Below are 9,045 nucleotides of genomic sequence, written 5' to 3' on the forward strand. Positions count from 1 at the left end.
AGAAGAAGAAGAAGAAGAAGAAGACTAGCTCACTCTGACAGCTCAAATAATTCAATGCTTTTAATGTTAATGTTCATAAGTCAGTGTTGGAGTTTTAGAAGTTCTAGTCTCAAATTTGTTTTTTAATTACTGAAAATTTAGAAGACAACACTTTTCTGTTTGTTGATAAATAATGTTCAAAGTGTTTCTTTTTTATATATAAGGGTACCACATATGTGTACTTTCTAAGAGGAACCAGATAATATTTATAGGAGTGAATCGTTGAGAATGTAGGAACATGAGTGATGTTTCTTGGTCACATAATTTGAAATAACTTGGAAGACATAGGAGTTATTATTTTTCTCATAAACATAAATACACAAATGGTATTATTTCACTACAACTGACTTGTAGCTCATTTTCATACAAAAACAAACCATGAATGTTTTTCATACATTTTACATCTTATATTATTTTACTTTCCAAATGTGTATCAATGGGATATAAAGATGTTTGTACAATTTCCAGATGTTTCTAGATCTCAGTGGGATGGTAGTGCTGTGTTGGTATACCTCAGAAATTAGTGAAAATGCTTTCCAAAAGAAAAATTATATCACTGAGATATACCAATTATGAGTATATCAAATGCCTTTATAATTAAATATAAATTAACAATTCTGGGTTCATAAGGAATGTCCTAAACAACTGCAGTCAGTACCTGGATCAGGTATATCCCTGTGTGTTTGAGGACAGACTATCCTGGAAAAATATTATTCAAAACCATACTACCCATTGTTCATTAATGGCCTAAATGAGCAATGAATATTTATATAATCACAAATGCATACTTACATACATCTTTCTCCAAATACAATTATTAAATTTATTAAAAAATAAATATTTATGAAATAATTTTTCTACATGTAATAAATAAACTAGAAAGGTAAAATAACATGTGTATGACTATAAGGTGATATGCATATATAGGGTAACTTTATTTTTCCACTAATTAAAATTAAATGTAATTACAAGGGACAAATACTGCCTGAGAAAGACTACCATTCACTCATATGTCATTCCCTTACAGCCATATAATTTGATATGGAGAAGAATACAGATGTGCAAATAGACTCAATAATAAAAGAAATTCCTCCCTTCATATAATAATCAAAACACTAAATGCCAGAACAAAAAAATTAAAAGGCCAAATAACATATAAAGAAGACCTATCAGAATTATACCAGATTTCTCAAAGGAGATGCTAAAAGTCAGAAGATTTTGGACAGATGTCACACAGACCCTAAGAGAACACAAATGCCAGCCCAGGCAACTATACCCAGGAAAACTCTCAAACATCATAGAGGAAGAAACTCAGATATTCCATGAAAAATCCAAATTTAAACAATATTTTTTCACTAATTAAGCCCTACAGAGGATGATAAAAAGAAAGCACAAACATAAAGAGAAAAACTACACCCAAAAACAAAACCCAAGAAATTAATCATCTCACAACTCAAAAGAAGAGAACCACACAAGTATGATACCATCACTTAAAACAAAAATAACAGGAACCAACAACCATTGGTCTTTAATATCTATCAACATCAATGGACCGAATTCCCCAATAAAAAGATATAGGCTAACAGACTGGATAAGTAAATAGGACCCAAAATTTGTTGCATACAGAAAATGCATGTCAGTAACAAAGACAGACACTACCTCAGATTAAAAGACTTGAAAAAAATTTCCAAGCTAATGGTACCAAGAAATAAGGAGTAAACATTCAAATATTCAATAAAAGTCTGTCAACCAAAAGTTATCAAAAGATAAGAGGAAAGGCACTTCATACTCACCAACAAAAAAATCCAAAATGATAAACCCTCAATTGTGAATATCTATGCCTGAAATGCAAAAGCATCCACATTTGTAAAAAAAAAAAAAAAATTATTAAAGTTCAAAACACAGTGATATTCACACAAGAATATTCGAAAACTTGAACATTTCACATTCACAAATTGATTTAAAAAGAGACATGGTGATACTAATAGAGGTTATGAACTAAATGGATTTAGCAGATATCTACAGAAAAATTTACCCTAAAACAAAAGAATACATCTTCTTTTCAGCACATCATGGTACCTTCTCAAAATTGACCATATAATTGGACACAAAACAAGCCTTGAGGCTTACAAACCTAAGACAGAAGTGCATTGCTCTTGATAATACATATTGCATGACAGGTAAAGAAGGCATTCTTGTCAGAATGGCCTAAGACAGGCTCATTCTTGTTAATGAAATAAAAAAGGAAGAAAGACAGAGAGCCTCTGGGGCTGCTTAGATAGAATCTGGGCCAAGGACAAGGAAATGGGCAGCTTGTCAGGAATTTGACATGGGCCAAGGACAAGAAAATGGGCAGCTTGGCAGGAATATGACAATGGCCAAGGACAAGGAAGTAGGCTTCAGGCAGGAATCTGACATTAGGCTAGAACAAAGAAGTAATTTCAGGTAGGAATCTAAATCTTAGGTGAGAACAAAGAAGTAATTTCAGACAGGAATCTAAATTTTAGGTTAGAACAAGAATATATGCTTCAGACATGAAAATGACCTTGGGCTAGGACAGGGAAGTAGGCTCAGATACTCTGGTCATCCTGATAAGCCTTTAGAAACAGTGATCACAGGAGTGAGTGTTCACATAACTGAATTTAATGCCCTAGTTGTTCTTTGACTATTTGTGTTTATTGTCTTGCTTGTTCCTTGACTATTTGCATCTATTGTATTGCTAAACACTCGACCTAGTACTGACCTTAATACATGCATGTAATCAAAATGGTATAAAATCATAAAGAAGGAGGGGGATGGGATAATGGTTTCTAGAGAGGAGAAATGGGGAAAGGGGATGATATCTGTATTGTAAATAAATAAAATAATCAATTAGAAAAACAAGAAGAATGAAATATTCCCGTGAAATATTCCCACAAACTAAAGCTGGTCTTCAACAAAAACAACAGAAAGCTCACATACTCATGGAAATTGAATAAATCTCTACTAAGTGATAACTTGGTCAGTGAACAAATAAACAAAGGTATTAAAGAAATTCTCAACTTTAAGGAAAATGAAGGCATGGCATGCACAAAATGATGGGACACAATGAAAGCAGTACTAAGAGGACAATTCATAGCACTGAGTACCTTCATAAAGAAATTGGAAAGATACTGTACTAAGAATATAACAGCACATTTGAAAGCTCTAGAACAGAAATAAGCAAACACAGCCAGGGAGGCAAAGAGAATAAGAAATAAACTCAGCTGAAATTAACCTATTATAAACAAAGAGAACTATACAAAGAATCAAAAAAACTAAGAGCTGCTTCTTTGAGAAAATCAACAAGATAGAAAAATTCTTACCCAAACTAACTAAAGGGCACAAAGACAGTATCCCAATTAACAAAATCAGAAATGAAAAGGGAGATATAAGAATAGAAACTGAAGAAATTAAAAAAAAACTCATCAGATCCTACCACAAAAGCCTGTACTGAACAAAATGGAAAATCTAGATGAAATGGATGATTTTCTAGGCAGACAAGGTACCAAAGCTAAAACAAGAACAGGCTCATAACCAACCACTAAAGAAATAGAAGCAGTAATTAAGTCTCCCAACTAAAAAAGCCCAGGGCCAGATGGTTTTAGTGCAGAATTCTAACAGACCTCAAAGAAGACTTAATACCAATACTTCTCCAAATATTCCACAAAATTGAAACATAAGGAATCCTACCCAATTCATTCTATGAGCCCACAGTTACACTGATATCTAAACCAAACAAAAACCCAACATAGAAATGGAACTTCAGACCAATTTCACTTTTAAATATGGATGTAAAACTACTCAATAAAATTCTCACAAATAAAATCCAAGAACACTCCAAAATAATCATTCACCATGATCAAGTGGACTTCATCCTAGTGATGCAGGGAAGGTTCAGTATGATACATAAAAATCCATAAACATATTCTACTATATAAAAAATCTCAAAGAAAAAACGCATGATCATCTCATTAAATGCTGAAAAAGCCTTTGACTAAATACAACCACTTCATGGTAAAAGTCTTGGAAAGATCAGTAATTCAAGGCACATAAATAAGCATTTAAAAAAGCAATATTCATCAAACCAACAGCCAGCATCACATTACAATAAGAGAAACTTGAAGCAATTTCACTAAAATCAGGGACAAATCAAGGCCTGATGACAGTGTCCTTTGCCATCCCTTATGCAGGCACCAAATCCAGACACCATTATGGATGCCAAGAAGTGCTTGCTGACAGGAGCCTGATACAGCAGTCTCCTGAGAGGCTTTTCCATATCGTGACCAATACAGATGTGGATGCTCACAGCCAACTTTCAGACTGAGCATAGGGACCCCAAATGACAAGTTAGGGAAAGGACTGACGGGGCTGAAGAGGTCTTATCTGGCATCAGTGGGAGGGGAGGCCCTTGGTTCTGTGAAGGATTGATGCCCCAGAGAAGGAGGATGCTAGGGCAGTGAGACAGAGGCGGTTGGGTTGGTGGGAGAGCACCCTCATAGAAGCACAGGAGGGAGTGTGGGATAGGGGGTTTGCAGAGGAAAAACCAGGAAAGGGGATAACATTTGAAATGTAAATAAATAAAATATCCAATCAAAAATCAGACATTCAGAGCAAAAGAGAAATATGTATGTATGCATTCATGAATCATGTTAGAGACAATGGGTATTCAATTATTAAAACAATGTGTTATTGTCAAAGTGGCATTATTTTGCCCTTGCTGAAAATTTATGGAGAATGTGTTGAGGAATAGTGCAGGAGGAAAACAAACATAAAAGTGTAAATAGAATTTAACACTAAGGATCTCTTAAGTATATTAACCATATCAATGAGGGCTACAGAAAGTCAAAAATTTCCACTCAGAAGTATTGTTTCATCAATAATGAAATGGCCCCAGGAATCCGCCTTTTTTTTTTTTTCAAAGATCAGGCAGCTGTCTCCAAAGATCTAGTAGGCTTTGGCTACCTGTGTCCTGAAATAAAAGTGTTGTCCTTACCAATATTCTCTGTTCCTTTGCTTTCTAATCCTAATTGTTTAAGAACCATTATGGAGTAAGTAGGCACAAAACTTGTGGTGATGGCCCATCAGTGACTAGTCTTCTACTTTCATAACCACACAACAAGAGGGAGCCAATTCCTCACACTTTCTGCATGGCCAGGAAACAGGCTGGACCTATAGACCTAGGTTACAACGGACTACAGCTGTTCCCCCTCCCTAAAAATATCAATAAAAGGATTCATTCTGATATTTTGCTAAACTCACAGACTGGAGATTAGCCAAATCATCATCAAAGAGGCTTCATTCACCAACTTATGGGAGCAGATGCAGAGACTTACAGCCAAACATTTGACAGATATGGGGAAGGAAGAGAAAAGATGGAAGGTAGTAGAAGACAGAAGAGTCAAGGATACCAGGATAACAGGGCCCATCTATACAAATAAACAGGGCTCACAAGGACTCACAGAGACTGAAGTGACAATTTTAAAGCCTATATAGATCTGAGCTGCAGACAGTGGCTCTGGCCAGAAGGTTCCCTTTGTCTCTTACACTTACCTGAGTCCACAGGATGGCGTTAACTGAAAGCAAAGTAGGAAAAAAACAGGTTGCTTGTCTCAAGAGTGTTGGTCTTACCCTTCCTGTCGAATCAGAGGTCCTGTTGAATTTGCATGGGTATCAGTTATGATACAAGTTAACCATTCATGCCCAACATCTTTGTGCCTGTTGTTCAGCTGCATGCCTCCATGCTGGGATGCAGGAGCACTGATAGCAGGCTTCTCAACAGGAACAGAATGCAAATCGGATAATTGCTACCTCTACCAGAAGGAAAGATTACATGGGGCTCTGGCCTGGCCAATATGACCAAAGTGATACAGCTCTCCTAGGGAAGCCAGGGTGGGGTAGGCAGCCAAATTTCTCTTACTGAAATAATCCCGGTACTAGTAGGAGTAGTGACAAGCTGCAGCAGGCAGTCAGAAGCCATAGCTGGAGTCACTGAGAGGCAGGATGTGACTGCAACTGGCAGTGAATGGTAGATGCAGTGCCAAAAGAGTGGAAGCCTGGCCTGCAGGTTGGAACCAAGGTGCATCAATAAAGGATTTAGAAGGAGAAAACCCTCCCCTGGAATGTTACAGCTCAATAAAACAGCCACACTTAGATGTTTCCTGATGAAATAACTTCTGCACTTGATTCCATGTGGATAGGAACATTATAAATATTTTAGAGGTAAAGTGGGGTCCAGGTTTGATGCTTCCTTTTAGCTCAATCTGAGTTATTCAGGTTGTTTTAGCTGCATGGAGAAGGACTTGAGGTGTTGTCCCAATGCAACTGGTGGTCATGACCCTCTCAATGGGCTGTATTGGTTACATGTTCCAGGACAGATAGAACCTGGATGGGAGCTGGTTCCAACAACTGAGATTCTTAAGTGTGAGATTTACTGCAGTTATTGAACCTGCTTTAAACTTACCTGTTCTTCTGTCTGGTACCATGGTCCAACTTCCCTATAGGAGGCCTGCTCTTTTCTGCAGGGAAATGAAGGAGGAGTGGATCTATGGGAGAGGAGAAGTAGGCAAGGGGGAAGGAAGAGCATTGGAGGCATTGAAGGAGTTGAGGGCAGGGAAACTATGTTTAGCTTGTATTGTATAAGAAAATAAATTCTTGAAAAGAGCTTAGATAGATAGATAGATAGATAGATAGATAGATAGATAGATAGATAGATGATAGATAGATAGATAGATAGATAGATAGATAGAAAAAGACAGAGAGACAGAGAGAGACACAGAGAACTAATATACATGTTAAATCTTTCTTCATGAGTCCCTCTTCAGATTATGAGTGTCTATAACTGGGCAGAACACTGTTGTAATTACATGAGATTTTAGTGCCTAGCTTGTCCAATATATTCAAGGGAGACTAATGTCTCAGGAACACTTATAAGATGAAGTAGGGAATGAAACCAATATAAATTTATAAGTAGGAAAATCTTGTTCTTCATACAAACATTTAGTTAACATGTTTGTTTGATGCAACACAATTTTAAAATTTCTACTTTTTGTAGACAATGGCAAACAAAGTAATATAATTTTTAAACGTTAGAAACTTCAATTTTTTAATAAATGTTTTACATAGTTGTAAAAGACTGTGCATGTATTTTGTAGGAACACTTCTTCTGTCTCTCTGGCTAATAGTTTCACATTGTAATTGTACCTGTGTTCGTACGTATTTTTCTAATATACTGTACCTAAAAGGATCACAACCTGTGTGTCTAGCATTATCTGTATTACACTAATTTTTCTGATTAAGATTGACTTTTATTCTATTATTGTCATGATTAGAGAGATGATAAATATTTAATATTTGCAGAATATCTAATATGCACATATAATATGCTTAAAACTTAACTTATGATTCCTTCCAGTCTGGTCCCAATCACTGAGCAGATCCTGAGTAGCAGCTCTGCAACCAATCTCACAGAACCCAGAGGAAGTGACTTCTCAGGAGTCCTAACCCGGGCAGCATCTTAGAATACACAGCCTTGCTGTGTCTACTCATCAAGCAGGATGAACAGACCTGCTCAAATCTCTGATGTCCTGGAATTCCAGCTGGATTAGGTAAAGACACAGTGTCAGAGGTTTATCAATTTACTCTTCCCCATGCCACTCTTCTAATATTTCAATGCCCATAATAAGCTTGAAGAAGTTAATGGAGAGTCATTACCCCTATTCCCTGGGCTTGGGGACTGAGGTGGTTAAAATTGGGCTGTCTTTCTAAGGAAAAGTCGTGGTTTTGCTGGAAAAGGGAGGAATAGCTAGGATTTATTGCATAGCCATAACTTACTGGTAGAAATATATAAAATTGTTATTAAGATAAAGTTATCATTTCTTAAATGGTACAAAGTTTACTTTCATTTAAAATTTAAGGTTTTCATTGGTATGACTGTCTTATTGATATAAAAGTGAGATTAATATTGTTACTCTCAAAGGCATTCTGCCTATATAACACATTTAAGAATACAAGGCTTAGACCCAGTTTTTCCTTAACTTCTTTAACTGATTTGAGATGGTTAGCCTGTGATTTAAGGGCCTATAGCAAATTCATGGCTCTGAGTTTATTGTTAGGGTGTTTTCTATATTTTATTTAGAAATAGCTCAGAAGAGTTAACAGACAACAGTAGAGATTGTCTTACATGGATAGTTGGTTTTCAAAACGTCAGAAGTCCACAAGAATTGATACTACAAACATTTTTGTATTAATGTTCTTTTTAATTAGAGACCAGTCTGCTCCTGACAGCTTCTTGTCTTGAATTCTAAGAAGAAAGTGAGTATCTTGGGAGTCACTCCAGTTGTGGTGAGACAGCCACTAGGCAAGAATTGCCTCTTTTCATCTACAGATAAATTATTGTCCAGAAAAGGACACACTTGTGGAACAGTCGACTGATTATATCTGCCAAGACAGAGTAATCAACCCTTAATAATTCTGCATCACTAGCTCCGTCAGATGATCCTGGGCCAGAAGGCTGAAGAACAGATGCTCCAATGTTTTGTAGTATAGGGGGTGTCCAGGTGTTTATCAGTCTCTATAAATTGACTAAGTTTTAGAAGCTGTGCTTTGTGCTTCCCATAATTTCATTTAACTCAGTCATTCTGGATTTCTGATGGGGTTGAAGACTTATAGTCTTATAGCCAATCCTGGCTATTTACTTTGAGAGAAAAGATTTGAGAGGATGGTTTTCAGCTAACATTCATTCTAAAGCCAAGAAAAAAAGCCAGGTTCAGAACTAAGTCTTTCAGTTAGGAGAGATGACAGTGGTTCTGGTTAGTCAACAAAATGATGAACTGGGTATTAGGACTATCTTGCACCTTACTGACACAAATTGGTATAGTTATGCTCTAATTGTATTTTAAGAGAAAAGTTTTATTTTAACAGGAAGGGTGATATGTAGGAGGAGCTAAAATGGGAGGAGTAAAAAGAGAAAGAGGAAGAATCAGGAAA

Source organism: Arvicanthis niloticus, chromosome 30, assembly GCF_011762505.2.
Source record: "Arvicanthis niloticus isolate mArvNil1 chromosome 30, mArvNil1.pat.X, whole genome shotgun sequence".
Taxonomy (NCBI): Eukaryota; Metazoa; Chordata; class Mammalia; order Rodentia; family Muridae; genus Arvicanthis; species Arvicanthis niloticus.